Source organism: Sciurus carolinensis, chromosome X (assembly GCF_902686445.1).
Source record: "Sciurus carolinensis chromosome X, mSciCar1.2, whole genome shotgun sequence".
Taxonomy (NCBI): Eukaryota; Metazoa; Chordata; class Mammalia; order Rodentia; family Sciuridae; genus Sciurus; species Sciurus carolinensis.
Genome location: NC_062232.1, coordinates 126,226,612 through 126,247,333, shown reverse-complemented (window position 1 = coordinate 126,247,333; position 20,722 = coordinate 126,226,612). Strand labels below are relative to the sequence as shown.

General features: G+C 39.0%; 1 non-coding gene across 1 annotated transcript; it reads left to right on the top strand.

Annotated features, from left to right (window-relative positions):
- Window positions 1–1,316: 1,316 nt before the first annotated feature.
- LOC124972703 (U6 spliceosomal RNA) lies at window positions 1,317–1,424 on the top strand. Its single transcript, XR_007106497.1, has one exon. It is a non-coding gene; the product is annotated as a U6 spliceosomal RNA (small nuclear RNA).
- The last annotated feature ends 19,298 nt before the right edge of the window (window positions 1,425–20,722 follow it).

Below are 20,722 nucleotides of genomic sequence, written 5' to 3'. Positions count from 1 at the left end.
ATTTTTTTCATGAAGTTTCAGTCATGAGACCACTTGGAGCTGCAATCATATCAGAGTTCAACTGTGGGATGATCTACTTCCAAGTTCGTTCACATAGGCTACTCCAAATGGGTGCATCATGGTATGACAGCTGGCTTCACCAATTTCTTTCTGAGTTCTTGTTTCACAAATTTGATGAATAAAATCCATAGACAATAATGGAATGGATGAGTAAATGGAGTAGGATTTATTTTAGTGAAAAGAGATCGACCTCCCACAATGTGGGATGGGACCTAATAGCATGAAAATTCATTTTGGTGTGCTAACCTAGGGGCTTATATAGTTTTTTTTTGGGGGGGGGGCACGAGCATTGGCCAAAATCTATGTTAAACAGGCATTGAAAAAGTACCAAAGTTATTGACTGTGTCCTTTAACCTTTGAGTTTTAATTCTTTCTGTAACTCCCATCTGAGTTCATTCCCATCTTCAGCTCATAACAAAGTAGTTGACTGGAATTTTCCCACAGGTAAGCCTCATGGTCTTTATATATGAAAAAGGCCTTGATAGGGCCCATTAGTATTTCTAATGGTTAGTCTGGTGTGGTCTTTGCATTTGAACAAGACCTTAATTGAGACCCATTATCCTGATTACCTTACCATTATCTATTCTTGGATCATAGAATAAGGGCTCTGCCCATGTAAGTGGATTAATCCATTTGATGGGTTCATCCATTGATAACTGAATGGTCTACTAGGAGGTGGGAACTAGTCGGAGGAAGTAGATCATGAGGGGTATACCCTGGAAGGGTGTATCTTTTCCCTGCTCCTTCTCTGCTTTTAGGTTGAGTAGCTTTCCTCTGCCATGTCCTTCTGCCTTGACCCTGCTAACCATGGACTGAACCTCTGAAACCATGAACCAAAACTAACCTTTCCTCCTCTAAGCTGTTCTTGTCAGTTATTTTATTTACATCCACTCAAAGCTGACAAAAACAGATGGAATGAAACAAGGGTATTGACATTGGGGGTAATCTTGAAGGCCACTTTGGAGGTCATTTACTTCAAATTGCAATTGGGACTTGGAAGAGAAAGCATCATTGAAGGTGGAGGAGAAATATGGGTTCTTGGTCACCTCTTCACACCTTCCAGCTTTCTCCTTTCTTCTTTCTAGAAAATTCTCCACACTTTTAGAGGCTCTCACAGGGCATATCATTGATTTAAGATTGAAACAGGATTATTATTATTTTTGTTGGCCTCTTTGGGAATTCTGTGTAGTGCCTGGGGATGTGGCCATGAAAATCATGAGAAGGGCTCAATGGTTCAGTATAAGAAATTGTGTAGTCTGCTCACTTTGGCAGCACCATATGCTAAAATTGAAATGATACAGAGAAGATTAACCTGGCTCCTGCACAAGGATGACATGCAAATTTGTCAAGTGTTCCATATTTAAAAAAAAATAAAATAAAAATAAAAAAGAAACTCTGTAGTATTCTTTAAAAATGAAACAAAATCCTAGCATTAGGGGGAAGACATATGTGGACAGTAGGACCATGAGGTTAAGGGAATAATTTTATAAAATGGGCCCATTGAATGATTACCATATGCTTTCTTTTCCAAGAAGCAATTTACCTGCAGCTTTGCCTGGCTTAAGTGGACAAGTTATGTCACATTCCTCAATAAACTACCTGTTGTCTGTAGGAGGAATGTAGGACCAAAACAACGTAATCAGAGGAAACTAAGTTACCCTGAAGAGGGACTTTCATGACCCTCTTTATAGACCAGATCCTGAAACACAGGGAGATTAAGATAATTTCTCCTAATCATAAAATCTGTAAGAATTAATAGTTAAGAAGCTAATTTGAAATAGTCAGCAAGGGTCAAGGTAACCTCTAGTTGTCATGGGACTGAGGACTTGAAAGTCTGATGTCAGTTGAAAGTCAATTGGTGGACATGGGCAGGAATCTCTGGAAACTTCTATGGGATCCCCAATAAAACTATAGTGCAAGAGATGCACACTGTCTCTCTTCTCTCTTAGAGGAACTACTCTTTCCCTTGAGAATTTCCCTTTCCCTTTTCCTATTCCTTCAATAAACTCATGCCTGTTTCTCAAAGCAACACATCTGAAATCTTACTGACTTGATCACAACAGTTGGGTTGCAGGGGTGGGGAGTCCTCATGATGCTTCAGTTTCTCAGACAGCCCTAGTTCTGTAACAGAAGGAGTGGGCAGGATCGAAGATGGAGCATTGTGAAGGCTGACTGAGAGCTGCTTTTTAAGTTTATAAGGAAGTAAGAGAATGAAATTGGATAAATAGTTTTCAGAAAGAATGGTTTTGGGATGGAAAGATGGAAAGAGATCTTTGAGGATATTTTACTGTATGTTATAGGATGTATTTTCCTCCTAATCCCTCCTTATCCTCTCCCATTTTCTCAAGGTCATTTAGTAAAATCTTGCTTTACTCTTTAAAGCAGTCTGAAAATGGATGTGTGATCTCTTTTGCAGAAACACTGTGCTGAGACTGGCCTCAGGGTGGTCTGCATTTGTTCTAGTTACATGTCTCTCGAGTTCATGGTATGTTTTGAGGACCCTACAGATCTTAGCCTTTGCATTATCTCCATGGTTTGTCCCAATGCTGGTATAAAGTGGGTTTCATAGAAAATGTTTCTGAGATCAAACCATTCACTTAAATCCAAATGTTTCTCTGGACTATCTACCATGTGCGAGAAAATGTGCTAAACCATTTAGAGGGGAAACCAAGTACACAACATAGTTCTTGTCCCCTAGATAAAGAAAATAATACAGAGAGGAAGTAAGAATGAATCTAAATAACAAGAACAGAAACATAATATGACATGTACCAAGAAGAGTTAGGAAATGCTATGAGGGTTGAGCCAGAGGCAAAATGATTTGTGGCTACAGGATTGGAGAACATTGTGAGTTCCTGAAGGCAGTTGTAGTTGAACTTCATTTAGGGATGGCAAGGCAGGTGGAATTTGAGATCAAGGGGATGATACAAATAGCAAAAATATGCTGTGAGAAGCTGGTAACCCCAGTGTGGCTCAGACTTTGGGTCTATACTCAATTGTTATTGGTGGGTGAGGGGAGGGAGGTGGCATTGTCAGGTTGGTCCTAGATCCAAAAAGCCTTGAAGAATCACTAAAGGGTTTAGGGAAACTTCAGAAGGTTTTGAATAGGAGAATATCCTGTTCTTTGGTCATAAACATCTGGCAATTGGATTAAATGGTGGGTCTATCCCAAGTTTTCTGAGGAATCTCCATACTGCTTTCGAGAGTGGTTGCACCAATTTGCAACTCCACCAGCAATGTATGAGTGTGCCTTTTTCCCCACATCCATGCCAACCCAAAGGATTAAAAATCAGCATACTACAGTGATGCAGCCACATCAAAATTCATAGCAGTTCAATTCACAATAGCTAGATTGTGTAACCAACCTAGATGCCCTTCAATTGATAAATGGATAAAGAAACTGTAGTATATATACACAATGAAATATTACTCAGTTATAAAGAAGAAGAAAATTATGGCATTTGCTGGTAAATGGATGAAGTTGGAAAATATCATGCTAAGTGAAATAGGCCAAGCCCAAAAAACCAATGGCCGAATGTTTTCTTTGATAAGTGCAGGACAATATATAACCAGGGGGGGTGATGGGGAGAAGAGAAGAATGAAGGAACTTTGGGTGGTGTAGAGGAAAATGGGATGGGATAGGGTGGGGGACAGAAAGATAATAGAATGAAACAGACAGTATTACCCTGTGTACATGTATGATTACATGAATGGTGTGAATCTACATTGTGTACAACTATAGAAATGAAAAGTTGTACCCTATTTGTGTACAATGAATCAAAATGCAGTCTGTAAAAATAAAAAGATTTTAATAAAAAAAATCTGGCAATTGATTGTTGAGTGGAGTAATTTGAAGAACTTTGGTCATGATCTAGTTGACAGGTAAACTTCTAGTTGATAGGTAATAAACTTCTGGATCAGGGTGGTGGTTAGGGGAGTGCAGAGGAAAAGCCAGATAGGAGAGTGAAAGTTGATTTAGACTCTCTTGGGCTTGGTGACAGATTAGATAGCTGAAGTCAGGAAGTGGGGACAAGATATGACTTGTAGGCTTTAAGCCGGAGTCCATGTTGGAAGGGTGTGTAGCAAGGCATGGGAGAGGATGGAGTAGACTGAATCAGAGGACTGTGTGGTTAGGCAACCTTTTAAAGATAGTGCTGACCATTGTATTGGATGATTTCAAAAATACAAAACATAATATCCACTTAAATTTAGATTTCAACTAAATATCAACTCAATTCTTAGGTTTGCACCATGCAATATTTGGGATAAGCATAACTATAGGATATACTTGCACTAAAACATTATTCTTTGTTTATCTGAAACTCAAATTTAACTGGGACTTCTGCATGTCTTCTTGCATGGCTGAGTAACTCTGTCACTCTGTTAGGTTCAACTCACTGGCATTGAAATAGTCATACCTCTTTTTAGGAAGGCAATGTAGAATAGCAGTGGTTAACTGCATGGACCCTGGTGTTAGACCAGCTGAGTTCAAATCCAGTTTCTACCACTTATTAGTTGTATGACCTTGGGAAAGTGACTCAACCTCCCTGAAACCTCATCTAGAAATTGGGGAGAATGACTTCTTTCTTGACCACCTACCAGGGTGATTGTGGGGGCCAGATGAGGCAGCTGCATGCGGTAACGCTGTGAAACCCACGGGGCATCATGAGGTACTGCAATTATCCCTGAAGAAGATGAATACATTGGCCTCATTAAGAAACCTGCTGGCTGGTGTGGGATTTGGGGCTCTAATTAATTCTAAATATCAGATTCTAAGCTGCAGCTTTTTCTTTCTCTTTTTATCTGGGAGCTGGTGGGTGAGGGGTTCCAGGCAAGCAATGTCCATGCACCCCCACATCTGAGATTTCATGATGTCCTAAGGAGAAATATTCTCCAAACAGCTTGCACTTAATTTCCCTGTAGCCGTCATGCAGCCGAGACCAGAGCTTCGGGTCCTTCCAGGTACCTGTGTAATTGTCACATTGGCATTCCCCAAACCTATTTCTGCTCAGCAGTTGCTGAACACAGGCTGGGGGAGGAGTGGGGAGACTGAGTTCTGAGCACATCTCTCTGAAGGGGCAAGGCCTCTTATGCACACAGGGCTGTCATATAACATAGGGACAAGACAAGCACTGGAATCGATCACAGCCTGGCATTTGAATAGAATTCTGTGGAAAGGGCATATTTATCAGAAAACAAATAGAGGGGTGGCAGGTATCAGCACAAAAAGTGTGTGTATAATTGTGATTTTCCTCAAAAGCTTGACAAGCAAGTCAGGGCAATGTGAATGACAGGGAGAAGGCAAATTATTGCAATTCAAATCCCTTTTATTGCTTGAGATGTGCAGCAGCCATGGCAAAATCAACTACAAAACAATGCCACAAAGCACAAAACTCCTCCACAGTCAGTAGGCAGAGCAAAGATTCCTTAAATCAAAATGCTCTGAGCTCAAGCCTGCCAAAGCATGTGTGTGTGTGTGTGTGTGTGTGTGTGTGTGTGTTGAAGAAAGGGCCATTGTTTCTTGTGATGAACTCAATGGAGGTTTCTCTTCTTTCAGCAGTTTTGTGGCTGTCTCTGCTCTTCAGATTACCTGGGAGGAGGTCTGTTTTGTGCTGAATTGTGACCTCCCCCTTCAATCCATTTATCGAAGGTCTAAACCTTCTGTACCTCAGATGTGACTGTATTTGGTGATAGGGCCTTTAAAGAGGTGAAATGAGGTCATATAGACAGACCTTAATCCAATCTGATTGGTGTCCTTATAAGGACAGTAGATTTGCACACAGACATAAACAGAGAAAAGATCATGTGAGGATACACAGAGAATGAGCCATCTGCAAGCCAAGCAGAGAGAGTTCAAAGGAAACTCAACCTGCCCACACCTTGATCTCAGAATTTTAGCCTCTCAAATTGGCATAAAATAAATTTCTGTTGTTTGGGTCACCAAATCTGTGGAACTTTGTTATGGCAGCCAAAGAAAACTAAGACAGGGTTCCCAATGATGAGGGACACCTCTGCTGGGACCATTCTATTAGGGTCAATTTAAAACACCATTTCTCAGAGTTTAGATGGTTTTGCTGTCCATACTTTGCATTTGTGCCTGAAGCATGTACAACCATTGGATGAAGGCAGGGCATCTTTCTGGAACAGTAACTATTTAGAAATCTCTTGGGAAACAGTTTAAATTTAAAACATCCATAGGTACATTTTAGAGCAGAATGCAAAATCCCTCAGGAATATTTAAGATGAAGCAAGTTACTTTCCAGAAGCCAATCTTGTTTGTGGTTGGAGAGATATTAAGGACTTAACCATGGGAACCTTATAAGCCCATGATAGGCAATGAGAAGATATTAAAGTGTTTTGAATAGGGAATCTCACTTGTTTATATTCTTCAGTTCTCTTGGTATATACTTGTTTCTTAGACAATATTTAACTATGACACTACTTATTTAAAACTCTCAAATCTAATTGGGGCCAAGAATGGTTAAGGTAAGGTATAAGGTTGGAAGAAGGTGTGAACAGAATATTTTGGGTTTTCCTTATTTCTTGGCACCCATGGTTGTACAAGATGGAAAGTTGTGGTAGAGAGTGTAGCAAAGATAGACTGGTTATTCACTAATCATATTTTTTCACATGGCATGCAGAAACACAACATTTCTCAATCACTCTTGCAGTCAATTTGTGGAATGTGAATGATTCCAGTCATAAGAAGTTGGGCAGAAGGGACAGGGTGTCATTTCTAAGTCTGAGAATAAAATATTTGCATAAAACTACATTCACTTTCTTCCCCATCTTTTGAGATCATGGAGGCTATATATTGAAGACTCTAGCATCACTAGATGGAAGAAACCTGGTTCTGGATCATCAACATGGGGAATAACCACCACTGAGAAATGTCCAATCCACATTAGATTTAGATGTGAATGAGAAATAAAAAAATCTTTATGATGTTGATCCACTGAGATTTTGGAGTTGTGTGTCATAGCAGCTAGTATGACCTATTCTGACCAATACAGGGAAAAGGCTAGTTTCATGATTCATCAAATAATTATTGAATATCCACTATACTCCAAGTACTGTTCTCTAGTTCTGGAGATATAGTGATGAGCAAATCAGACATGTTTCCTATACTCAGAACTTCATTTTGGTGATGGGGGATATATATTAAACAAATGATTGCAGGTATATAAATTAAAGTGCAACTATGTCAAGTGCTAAGACAGAAGGTTATATTGTGTGATGCTAGTATATACAGGGGTTTGACCTCTTCTGCTGAGGGGATGGTTAAGGGAGGTACTATGGTTTGGATATGGTTTAAATTGTGTCCCCCAAATGTTCACATATTGGTCCCTACAGTGGGAAGTGGTGTGTCCTTTAAGAGTTGTCACATAGTGGGTTCCTTAAATCATTTGGGGGCTTGAGATAACTTTTGTATAACCCCTTGGTAGTTCTTCTGAAACCTTTTAAGTTCTTAAGAGAGGGTTGTTATATGACGTGTAGGCCTGGAGCCTCCCATACAACCTGGCATTTTCTAGAGTCAAGATGTAACACTGCTTGCTCCCACCATTCCTACCCACCATAAGGTGATGCAGCTGAGGGGTGCCCTTATCATAGAACAGCTACAATGCTATTTAGACTCAGACCTCCCACTCTGTTAGCTAAATAAATCTTTTCTTCATAAGAATCTTGTCTTAGGTAATTCATTACAGAAAAGAAAACTGAAAAATACAGATGGTAATGACAACTGAGTTGAGATCTGAAGGGTGTGTATGCCTTACTAGGTGAGGAGGTGGAGGAGAAATAGGCTTACACAAAGAAGGAACAGAGGAAGTCAGAGGTTTGATTTTTTGGACATTTTTAGCCATAGCGACCTGCTCATCACTCAAAAGCTTGCTCACTCTCTTCTTCAGTGACATCTCTTTCTCCTCATTAGGGATGAACTGCAGGAATGATTTTCTCCACATTTTTTATTTAACAGAGATCTTAGGACAGGAAGAAACACAAATGTAGTGAAGGGGAACTTTCTGAAGGTATCCATCAGCATAATTGGGGTACCACTTTAATGATATACAGACACTTTTCATTTGGAGCTGTTGTAGTTTATCATATCAGAGTCTACTCAAGGATTATTGAAACTAAAAGCCTTGACAAGGTGCTGCAATCTGCTTGAGGACCCCTTTAATCCATGGGATAGTGACACCATCAACAATAAGAGCAACTGCTGAGGGGGAATAAAATAACTTCACAATATTGCTGTAGCACAATAAAAATGGAAGTTGTAAACTTGACAATGTGAATTAGTTCGTTTTCTTTTTATACAACAGATGTTGTTTGACCTAGAAGAAGGAATAATATTATAGAAATTGTGATCAGTCTGAAGGAAAAAAAATAAATATGCCTAAAATAAAATACAAATAGCAGCTGCTTGAATTGTCTTCATAATCTATCAGGGTTGACAGATTTTTCTTTTTCAATTGAGTTGGAATTTTCAAGGAGACATTTGGATGGGAAGAATTGTTTTAGGAGGGCACCCACCCTATGTAGCACATGACCCTATCTTGTACCCAGAGGCCTTACCATCTCATGACATCTCTGGGTCTGGTATTAAATCTTGGAACCAAAAGCAATGACAATCTGTGAATCAGGAACTTTCGGGAGCCCAAATATATCCCCATGCCATGCCCTAGCTTGGGTTTGCCTCTCTTCCCACCTTCCCACTGACTTTAAGACCTTATTGCCAAGCAGATTCCCATTTTTGCACATGTCCCCTATCCTCTACAACCTTTTATCTTTTTAAAAAATATTTTTAGTTGTCAATGGATATTTATTTATTTATTTCTATGTGGTGCTGAGGATGGAACCCAGGGCCTCACACATGCTAGGCAAGTGCTCTACCCCTGAGCTACAACCCCAGCCCCAACAGCTTTATTTCTTTATCAAATAGAAGATATCAGCAAAATTTGCAGAGATAAAGAAGCATTTATAACACAATCCAATGGATTAGGAGGATTGAGAGCAGAATACAGAACTGGACTGCATTATATTAATTAGTGAAGAGCCATAATAGAACACTATGGAGAGCTCTTCCAATTCATGGTTTTCTTCACTTGAACCTTACCATTAGCTCCACAAAACAACAAATATTCCTGTATTGCACACTTATTATGTGTCAAGCACCATGCTATGCACTTGACTCACCTTATCTCATTTCAATTCTCATGATGAAGTAAACATGGATGCAAAGTTCTTGACATTCATCCATCCACAGGAGTTTCCACCCCTTCCTTTGAATGTGGACAGGATCTTTGACTGCTTTGACCAGTAGAATAGGATGACAGTGATGTACCAATTTTCTGAATATTGAGACATATCTCTGGGAGTCCCGAGCTGTCACATAAGAAATTTGACTACCCTGCAGCAATGTATAAGAATTCTGGTCAATAATCTCACTGAAGTAGGAAACTTTCATCCATCCCCACCAAAGGACAAGAGAGGTGACTGATGCCATCTTAAATTGTTCATATTTACCCAGTTATAACCTGACAACATAGAGTGAATTCACTTAATGCCATGTAGAGGAGAATCTTCTAACTGAGCCTTGCTAGATTTTCTGCCCAGCAGTGATGAAATTTTGCTCTGCCTTTTTCTCTTTTCAAATGAATCTACCAGTGCACATGGATTTTTGACTCTAACTTGCTTCTGTCCCTGCAATTTTCTTGATCAGAACAGACAACGTGGAATCAGCATGGTGAAATATTGGTGAATATCAGCTGAGTCTGTTATCCTACATGTGCTAATTATTCTTTGAGGACATATTTCTTGACCCCTTCAAGCTCCTGCCAGCTAGATCTTGCTCCTAAATGGCCACCCAGATCAAATCTTCTTTGGCAGCAAAGATGGACTGCTACTTGGAGTTCTGCTGCTGGACTTTGCCTCCTTGGACCTTATGGTAGCAGCTATATCTTGACTCATATCTGAACTTACTTTTCCTTCTAGAGTCTATGTCTCCAATCTCTCACTTAAGCCCTGGGGAATATCCAGTCCTGTTTCTTTTCCTATATGTGTTATCGACTACAGGTCCTAAAAAAGAAACAAACCTCTAGAATCTTTTGACTTTTCTCCATTGCCACTGTCTCTACTTAAGTTCAGTCTACCATCACTTCTTCTTTTTTTTTTTTTTTAGGAATTGAAACATTTTTTATTATTTTGGTTATATTCTCTTACTGAAATAGTTGAATTTTAAAAAATTCAATTACAAACTTTTTTTATTTTTGAAAATTAAAAAAAACTAAAAACTAACAACAACAAAACCCCATAAAGAAATGACAATTGCTAACAGTGATTGAGCATTTACTGAGTATCAGGCTTTTCGTGCATTTTACATGTATCAGCTAATTTAATCCTCCTAACAACTTGTCAAGTAAGAACTATCATCATCTCCACTCCAAATGATTAAATAACTTACCCTAGATACAGAACACAGATTTTTTCTTTAAATTACAACCCCAAACTGTGTTTTCATTTAGAAAGCAAGTATATAACTGAACCATCATGAATATAACACATTGTTAAAAGTGAGTAAGTAGGAAATTTACAATCAGAGATGCTTATATATTATTGAAAACTACTGGGCATGGTAGCACATACCTATAATCCCAGAGGCTCTGGAGGCTGAGGCAAGAGGATCAAGAGTTGGAGACCAGACTGAGCAAGTTAGCAAGACCCTTTCTCAAAATAAAAAAATAAAAAGGATTGGGAATGAAGCTCAGTGGTAAAGTGCCCCTAGATTCCATCCCTAGTACATTCCCCCAAAAAGAAAAGATTTAAAACCAATGAGATAAACAATCAACACAGTAAATTTGAAAATAGTGAATGCAAAGAATTAATAGAAAACATGAGTTGAAATAACAGAAAACAAACAAATTATAGACCAGAGATGAGTCATGGTACAAACTAATAAAATGGTAAGGCTAGCAAGCAAGACTGAGCTGGAAAAAAATAAGATAAGGCATGAAAAATAAAGGATAAAAATGAGATCAGTGCTAGGACTAAAATATGTCATTGCCAAAGAGGGAATAAAGATTTTGAAAACCATAAAAGAATCCTATTCACGACAATGATAATAAATGGGAAAAAGATGAAATGGACAGTTCACTAAAAATTATTATTATTATTTTTATAATTATTATTTTTATTAGTTTTATAATTATAACTTATAAAAAGGGACTCGATAAGAAACAGAAAACCTGTATATCAATAATCATGAAAGATTTTATCAGTAATTAAAAATCAATCCATGAAAAAACTCAACTCTACAAGTGTTAAGTGTATAACAAATGATTTTTCTGGATAATCTAAAAACTCTTTTAAATAGAAAGAGAAGGAAAGATTCCCATCTCATTTCATGAACAAATACCATCTTGACTAAAGCAGTATGAACAAGAAAAATCAAAATGCTGGGTGCAGAGGCACACACCTATAATCCCAGCAACAGGAGGCTGAGGCAGGAGGATTCCAAGTTTGGAGGCAGCTTGGGAAATTTAGTGAGACCCTGTCACTAAGAAATTAAAAGGGCTAGGGGATGGAGGACTGAGAGATGGGTAGTTCAGCAGTAGATCACCCCTGGGTTTAATCCCCAGTACCAAAAAAAAAGTTATGTATGTATGTGCATATGTATGTATGTATGTATCAATATCATTTATGAATATAGTTACAAAAATTCTAAATAAATTTTAGCAAATGTAGTTTCATCAATACAAAAATAAAAGAATATGCTATGAACAAATTGCATTTATCCCAGAGTGCGAACACAGTTTAAAATTTAAAACTGTGTTCACATTGTTAACATATTAACATATTAAAAGAGAAAAGAGGAGAACAATATGGAAAAGACAGCAATAGCCTTTGCTAACATTCAGTGTCACTTCATGATAGCATTTTTTTTATTGTAAACAAATGGGATACATGTTGTTTCTCTGTCTGTACATGGCGTAAAGGCATACCATTTGTGTAATCATAAATTTACATAGGGTAATGTTGGTTGAATCATTCTGTTATTTTTCCCCTTCCCCCCACCGCTCCCACCCCTCTTTTCCCTCTATACAGTCCTTCCTTCCCCCATTCTTGCCCCCCTCCCTAACCCTAACTCTAACCCTAAAACTAACCCCTCCCACGCCCCATTATGTATCATCATCCACTTATCAGCGAGATCATTCTTCCTTTGGTTTTTTGAGATTGGCTTATCTCACTTAGCATGATATTCTGCATGGCCTGCATTATGGCCTGCAAATGCCATAATTTTATCATTCTTTATGGCTGAGTAATATTCCATTGTATATATATGCCACACTTTCTTTATCCATTCATCAACTGAAGGGCATCTAGGTTGGTTCCACAATCTGGCTATGGTGAATTGAGCAGCAATGAACATCGATGTGGCTGTATCTCTGTAGTATGCTGATTGTAAGTCCTTTGGGTATAGGCCAAGGAGTGGGATAGCTGGGTCAAATGGTACTTCCATTCCAAGTTTTCTAAGGAATCTCCATACTGCTTTCCAGAGTGGCTGCACTAATTTGCAACCCCACCAGCAATATATGAGTGTACCTTTTTCCCCACATCCTCGCCAACACCTGTTGTTGCTTGTATTCTTGATAATCGCCATTCTAATTGGGGTGAGATGGAATCTTAGGGTGGTTTTGATTTGCATTTCTCTTATTACTAGAGATGTTGAACATTTTTTCATATGTTTGTTGATTGCTTGTATGTCTTCTTCTGTGAAGTGTCTATTTATTTCCTTAGTCCATTTGTCGATTGGATTATTTGTAGTCTTGGTGTTGAGTTTTTGAGTTCTTTATAGATTCTGGAGATTAGTGCTCTATCTGAAGTATGATTGGCAAAGATTTTCTCCCACTCTGTAGGCTCTTTCTTTGCATTGCTGATAGTTTCCTTTGCTGAGAGAAAGCTTTTTAGTTTGAATCTATCCCAGTTATTGATTCTTGCTTTTATTTCTTGTGCTATGGGAGTCCTGTTGAGGAAGTCTGGTCCTAAGCTGACATGTTGAAGTTCTGGACCTACTTTTTCTTCTGTAAGATGCAAGGTCTCTGGTCTGATTCCGAGGTCCTTAATCCATTTTGAGTTTAGTTTTGTACATGGTGAGAGATATGGGTTTAGTTTCATTCTGTTGCATACGAATTTCCAATTTTCCCAGTACCATTTGTTGAAGAGGCTATCTTTTCTCCATTGCATATTTTTGGCCCCTTTGTCTAGTATGAGAAAGTTATATTGATTTGGGTTTGTGTCCATGTCCTCTATTCTGTACCATTGATCTACCTGTCTATTTTGGTACCAATACCATGCCGTTTTTGTTACTATTGCTTTGTAGTAGAGTTGAAGTTCTGGTATTGCGATACCCCCTGCTTCATTTTTCCTGCGAAGGATTGCTTTAGCAATTCTGGGTTTCTTATTCTTCCAGATGAATTTCATGATTGCTTGTTCTATTTCTGTAAGGTACGTTGTTGGGATTTTAATTGGAATTGCATTGAATCTGTATAGCAGTTTTGGTAGTATGGTCATTTTGACAATATTAATTCTGCCTATCCAGGAACATGGGAGATCTTTCCATCTTCTAAGGTGCTCTTTAATTTCTTTCTTTAGTGTTCTGTAGTTCTCATTGTAGAGGTCTTTCACCTCTTTTGTGAGATTGATTCCCAAGTATTTTATTTTTTTCGAGGCTATTGTGAATGGGGTAGTTTTCCTAACTTCTCTTTCTGAAGATTCATCACTTATGTATAAAAATGCATTAGATTTATGAGCATTGATCTTATATCCCGCTACTTTACTAAATTCACTTATGATTTCTAAGAGTTTTCTGGTGGAATTTCCTGGTTCCTCTAAGTATATAATCATATCATCAGCAAATAGGGATAGTTTGAGTTCTTCTTTTCCTATTCGTATCCCTTTGATTTCTTTGGTCTGTCTAATTGCTCTGGCTAGAGTTTCAAGGACGATATTGAATAGGAGTGGTGAAAGAGGGCATCCCTGCCTTGTTCCAGATTTTAGGGGGAATGCTTTCAGTTTTTCACCATTTAGAATGATATTAGCGTAGATGGCCTTTACAATGTTAAGGAACGTTCCCACTATCCCTATTTTTTCTAGTGTTTTGAGCATTAAGGGGTGCTATATTTTATCAAATGCTTTTTCTGCATCTATTGAAATAATCATGTGATTCTTGACTTTAAGTCTGTTGATATGGTGAATTACATTTATTGATTTCCTGATGTTGAACCAACCTTGCATCCCTGGGATGAAACCCACTTGATCATGGTGCACTATCTTTTTAATATGTTTTTGTATGCGATTTGTTAAAATTTTGTTTAGAATTTTTGCGTCGATGTTCATTAAGAATATTGGTCTGAAATTTTCTTTCCTCGATGTGTCTCTGTCTAGTTTAGGTATCAGGGTGATATTGGCTTCATAGAATGAGTTTGGGAGAGTTCCCTCCTCTTTTATTTCATGGAATACTTTGAAAAGTATTGGAATAAGCTCTTCTTTAAAGGTTTTGTAGAACTCGGCTGAGAACCCATCAGATCCTGGACTTTTCTTTGTTGGTAGGCTTTTGATGACTTCATCTATTTCATTACTTGAAATTGGTCTATTTAAATTGTGTATGTCCTCCTCCTTTAGGCAATTCATACGTCTCTAGAAACTTGTTGATATGTTCGAAATTTTCTATTTTGTTGGAGTATAGATTTTCAAAATAGCTTCTAATTATGTTTTGTATTTCAATCATGTCTGTTGTGATATTTCCTTGTTCATTCCGAATTTTAGTGATTTGGGTTTTCTCTCGTCTTCTCTTTGTTAGTGTGGCTAAAGATTTATCAATTTTGTTTATTTTTTCGAAGAACCGACTATTTATTTTGTCAATTTTTTTATTGTTTCTTTTGTTTCAATTTCGTTGATTTCAGCTCTGAGTTTAACTATTTCCTGTCTTCTACTACTTTTGGTGTTGGTCTGTTCTTTTTCTAGGGCTTTGAGCTGTAGTGTTAGGTCGTTTATTTATTGAGTTTTCCTTCTTTTATTAAATGTGCTCCATGAAATAAATTTTCCTCTAAGTACTGCTTTCATAGTGTCCCAGAGATTTTGCTATGATGTTTCTTTGTTCTCATTTACCTCTAAGAATTTTTTAATTTCCTTCCTAATATCTTCTGTTATCCATTCATCATATAATAGCATATTGTTTAATCTCCAGGTGTTGGAGTAATTTCTGTTTTTTACTCTTTCATTTATTTCTAATTAACATCCATTATGATCTGATAAAATACAAGGTAGTGTCTCTATCTTCTTGTATTTGCTGACATTAGCTTTGTGGCATAACATATGGTCTATTTTAGAGAAGGATCCATGTGCTGCTGAGAAGAAAGTGTATTCACTCTTGGTTGGATGGTATATTCTATAAATGTCTGTTAAGTCTAAATTATTGATTGTGTTATTGAGTTCTATGGTTTCTTTGTTCAATTTTTGTTAGGAAGATCTGTCCAGTGGTGAGATTCGTGTTAAAATCACCTAGTATTATTGTATTATGGTCTATTTGGTTTTTGAGATTGAGACGGATTTGTTTGACATACACGGGTGAGCCACTCTTTGGGGCATAGTTATTTATGATTGTTATGTCTTGTTGATTTATGGTTCCCTTAAGCAGTATGAAATGTCTTTCTTTATCCCTTCTGACTAACTTTGGCTTGAAGTCCACATTATCTAAAATGAGGATGGATACTCCAGCTTTTTTGTTGGGTCCATGTGCATGGTATATTTTTTCCCCATCCTTTCACCTTTAGTCTATGGGTATCTCTTTCTATGAGGTGAGTCTCTTGCAGGCAACATATTGTTGGATCTTTCTCTTTTATCCAATCTTCCAGTCTATGTCTTTTGATTGATGAATTCAGGCCATTAATATTCAGGGTTATTATTGAGATATGATTTGTATTCCCGGTCATTTGACTCACTTTATTCATTTATTTGTTTATTTTTGACACGACTTGGTTCCTCTTTATTTGAGAGTTCCTTTAGGATAGCTCCTCCCTTTGCTGATTTGCTTCTTTGTTTTTCATCTCTTCCTCATGGAATATTTTGCTGAGAATGATCTGTAATGCTGGCTTTCTTTTTGTAAATTCTTTTAGCTTTTGTTTATCATGGAAGGATTTTATTTCATCGTCAAATCTGAATGTAAGTTTTGCTGGGTATAAGATTCTTGGTTGGCATCCATTTTCTTTTAGGCCTTGAAAAATGTTTTTCCAGGCCCTTCTAGCTTTTAAGGTCTGGATTGAAAAATCTGCTGATATCCGTATTGGTTTCTCTCTGAATGTAATTTGATTCTTTTCTCTCACAGCCTTTAAAATTCTGTCTTTATTTTGTATGTTAGGTATTTTCATTATAATGTGCCTTGGTGTGGGTCTGTTGTAATTTTGTGTATTTGGAGTCCTATAAGCCTCTTTAACTTGATTTTCCATTTCATTCTTCAGATTTCGGAAATTTTCTGAAATTATCTCATTGAATAGATTGTTCATTCCTTTGGTTTGTTTCTCTAAGCCTTCCTCAATCCCAATATTTCTCAAATTCGGCCTTTTCATGATATCCCATATTTCTTGGAGATTCTGTTCATGATTTCTTACCATCTTCTCTGTTTGTTCAACTTTGTTTTCAAGGTTAAATATTTTTTCTTCAATATCTGAGGTTCTGTCTTCCAGGTGTTCTATCCTATTGGTTGTGCTTTCTATGGAGTTCTTAATTTGGTTTATTGTTTCCTTCATTTTGAGGATTTCTGTTTGGTTTTATTTTCAGTATCTCTAACTCTTTATTGAAATGGTCTTTTGCTTCCTGTATTTGCTCTTTTAACTGTCGATTGGTGCGTTCATTCAATGCCTGCATTTGCTCTTTCATTTCATCATTTGCTTCCCTTATCATGTTAATTATGTACATTCTGAACTCCCTTTCTGACATTTCTTCTGCCATGCTGTCATTGAATTTTATTGATGTAACATCCAGATTTGTTTGAGGCATTTTCTTCCCTTGTTTTCTCATGTCGTTCAGGTATCAGTGGACTGCTGAGATGTTGCAGATTTCCTCTATTGACTTATAATGTCCCCTCTTATCCTTCAGTAGCCTGAAGTCTTGGAGGAAGTTGATAATGTGGTGTTCCACAAGGAAGCTGCCTCTCAAGGGGTGGTGACCCTCAGGTGGGGTATATTCCCTGCTAGTGGGCAGAGGTGCCTCCACTTGTTGACCAATGGTCATCCAAAGGGGAACTAGGCTGCGGGCTGAGGCAAGGCCTTTTTTCGCCTGTGTCTCTGGTTTTACCGTCCTTGTAGGAAAACCTCACCCGGCTGGGAAGACTCACCCGGTGGGGACGTCTTGCTGGTCAGTTCCCCTCCTAGAGGTTCCCCTCAGTCCACAACTACTGCCTGGGCAGGGCAGCCTTCCCAGGCAACGTTCCCAGGGGCCCGGACCTACCTCCTGGGCCTGGGAGCCTCACCCTTTGCAGACGAGTCTCCTTAGGTTGTCCCTCCTCAGAGAAGCTGCCCGCAGTCCTGGAAACTTCGCTCCGCCCCTCAGCTTGTCTCTGTGTAGCTCTTTCACCAAAAGGCGCCTAGGTCCCCAGACCGGACCATGCTTTGCACCTAATCACCTGGCTATGCGACCCCTCCTCTGAGCAGCCACCTGGAGCCTCGTACATATGTTCCGAGCCCCAGTGACCGGCCGCTCGCCGCTTCCTCCAGGCAGCCACCCGGTGTTCTGTGTGGGCGCTTGGAGACCAAGCAACTCACTGCACACCTCCACCTCCTCAGGACAGCACCCCCCCGCTTGTTCAGGAGGTTGCTGAGTCCAAATAGCTCGCCGCCCAGCTCTTCCTCTGGCAGCCGCCGGAGTCCCGGCAGGTTGCTCCGAAACCAAGTGTTGTGCTGCGCAGCCTCCTCTGCAAAGCTCCCAGTTGTCCATGTTTACCGCTCCAGCGGGTGGAGGGGTGTCTCGCCGAGCGACTCTACTTCACAAAGTTCCCTGCGTTCCGTGGCTACCGCCCCATCCGGGACGCCTCCCCAATGGGAGAGACTCACCCGGCGGCTTTGAGTTGGTCCCAAGTCTCTCACTATCTCCTCTTTTGAATCCTACTTCCTGGAGCAACATGAAATGCAGCCGCCCTCTAGTCCACCATCTTGAAAACCCCCTACCATCACCTCTTACTTGAACTATTTCAACTATTGTCCATGGCAGTGTGGTCTCTCTTCCTTTATTCCATCCTCCACTCTGCAGCCAGAAAAATATTTCCAGGATAGAAGTATAACGAGCTTGTCTTTTAACTGAAACCTTTCAGTAGATTTTTTCACCGCAATAATAATTCAAACTTCTTAAGATGGTTTAATGATTAGGCTCATGCCTGTTTCTTTTTATTTTTTATTTGTTCTTTTTAGTTATACATGACAGACGAATGCATTTTGACATATTATACATACATGGAAAATAACTTATTCTAATTAGGATCCCATTCTTTTGGTTGTACATGATGTGAAGATTCACTGCAGTGTATTCACATATGCAAATAGGAAAATTATGTCAGATTCATTCTACTGTCTTTCCTATTCCCATCCCCCCTCCATTCTCTTCATTCCCTTTTGTCTAATCTTATTTCTTGTAGCTTTATCTCTTGCCTTTTCCCAATCAGTTAGACCTAACATGGCTCTCCAACTGCACTATGCTTTAGGTTTCTGTAACATGTTCTATTCTTTTTTTATTGTTTGTTCTATTTAGTTATACTTGACAGCAGAACACATTTTGTTTCATTGTACACAAATGAGGTACAGCTTTTCATTTCTCTGGTTGTACACAATGTAGAGTCACACCATTTGTGTAATCATACATGTACATAGGGTAATGAAGTTCTGTTCTTATTTACCTCCAGGCTTTTAACCATACTTCCTGTTGCCTGTGTAGGGTTCCCCTTGTCCCCCTGCTTCTTTTGTCTTGACTGAGAAACTGGTAATGGTATCCTATTCTTTGCATAGTGGTCTGGAATATTTCCAGATGCTGATAAGCTTTAAGTTGTTGCCTAAATCACTTAAAAATCAAATATATTCCTACACATGTATAAACTAGCCCCCATCGTGAAGCAAAGTCCCTAAACTCTCAAGTAAAACATCACATTGTGGAATTACTTCTGTGGGACATGATTTTTCTTGTACTGTCCATCATAAGGACCACTGGAGCACTCCACAAGTTCTCCTAATAAATGCTGGACTGGTCACCCTGTCATTTAGTGCTGCGCTCTTTGGAATTTCCTCCCCATCTTGGGAGAGTTTAGGGAAGTCCTTTGCCAGAATTCTGCTACTGCTTTTGGGGTGACTCTAGCCTCTGGTTCAATCTGCGAGGACAGTCTGCAACACCCTTCATTCTTTATCAGGATCAGGATCAGTGCTAAGCATTTCTTTGATCTCATCTTAGATTTCACTTTACCCAGAAAGCTTCCTGCCATCATTTGAGAATAGACACTTTCTCTCTGTGTTGGTATAGTATCTGTGCTTTCCTCTATCACCAGATTGGTCATAATGAATTTTAATCAGGTTACTTGTCTGTCACCCTACTATCTTGGGATCTCCTTGAAGGTCAAGGTCACATCATGTTCTCTGCTATATTAGTGGTCTTTTACATTAAAAAAAAGAAAATATGGCCTCTTCCTGTAAGGAGACCACAAGGTCATCTGTCACTGTGGGTACAGAAAATATTTGTTGCATGAATGGAGAAATGACAAATGGAGAGCAAATTCAAGGCCTGGCAATGGATGGTCCTCTGTTACCTGTGTCCAGTGCCCTGGTGCTTCCTTCACCTTTTTGTAGATGATAAGACTGGTCTGCCTGTACACCCTGCATTGCAGAAACAGTGAGACTTGGTTGTCTTGCTTTTAGTGAAGTGTGCAGGAATCCTTTTGGAAATGTGTCCTTTTTGGCTTACATTTCCACTAAAAAATCCATGACAAGCAGCTTGAGCTATGAAGTAGCTGACATTGAAGGAGACTGGCAAGACATTTTTAGATGCCAGAGCAGGTGAAATTCAGATTGCTGCAAAACAGATACTATCCATTTTTATTTCATACAAATATGCTGAACTCCATTCCTTTCTCTGGGCTGCCCTGTCACAGGGGATTCATGATGTTCTCTGGTCATTTATTTGTCTCTGGCCTCGCTATTCATAGAGGGAGGGCACGTCCATTGGATTGATGGCCCAATTGCTGCAAAGGGCACTATTTTCAAGCAATATCAGGAGGCCTATGTATTCTGTGGCTCAGTTAAATCTAAGAGATGCAGCTTTGGTGTGAGAAGGATGGAAGCTTTGGTGATTGCTAAGCAGCAGAACTCAGGTAATTCTGCAGCATCCTGGTAGGCTGGAGTGTTGGGATTGGAACAGAGGTGCAGGGTGATAAATTTTGGCAGGCTCTGTGCACCTTTATGTCAAAAGGGTGACTTGAGTACCTATACTGTGCCAGAATGACCAGAGGAGATGTCTCTGACATTGCCTGTTTTCAAGAGGCCCCTTAGTCTTCTACAGTACATCTTTTCAATGCATACCTCCCTTTCTCCCTCCAAAAGGGAGGCTTGTTTCCACTTCTCTGTGCCTTAAGGTT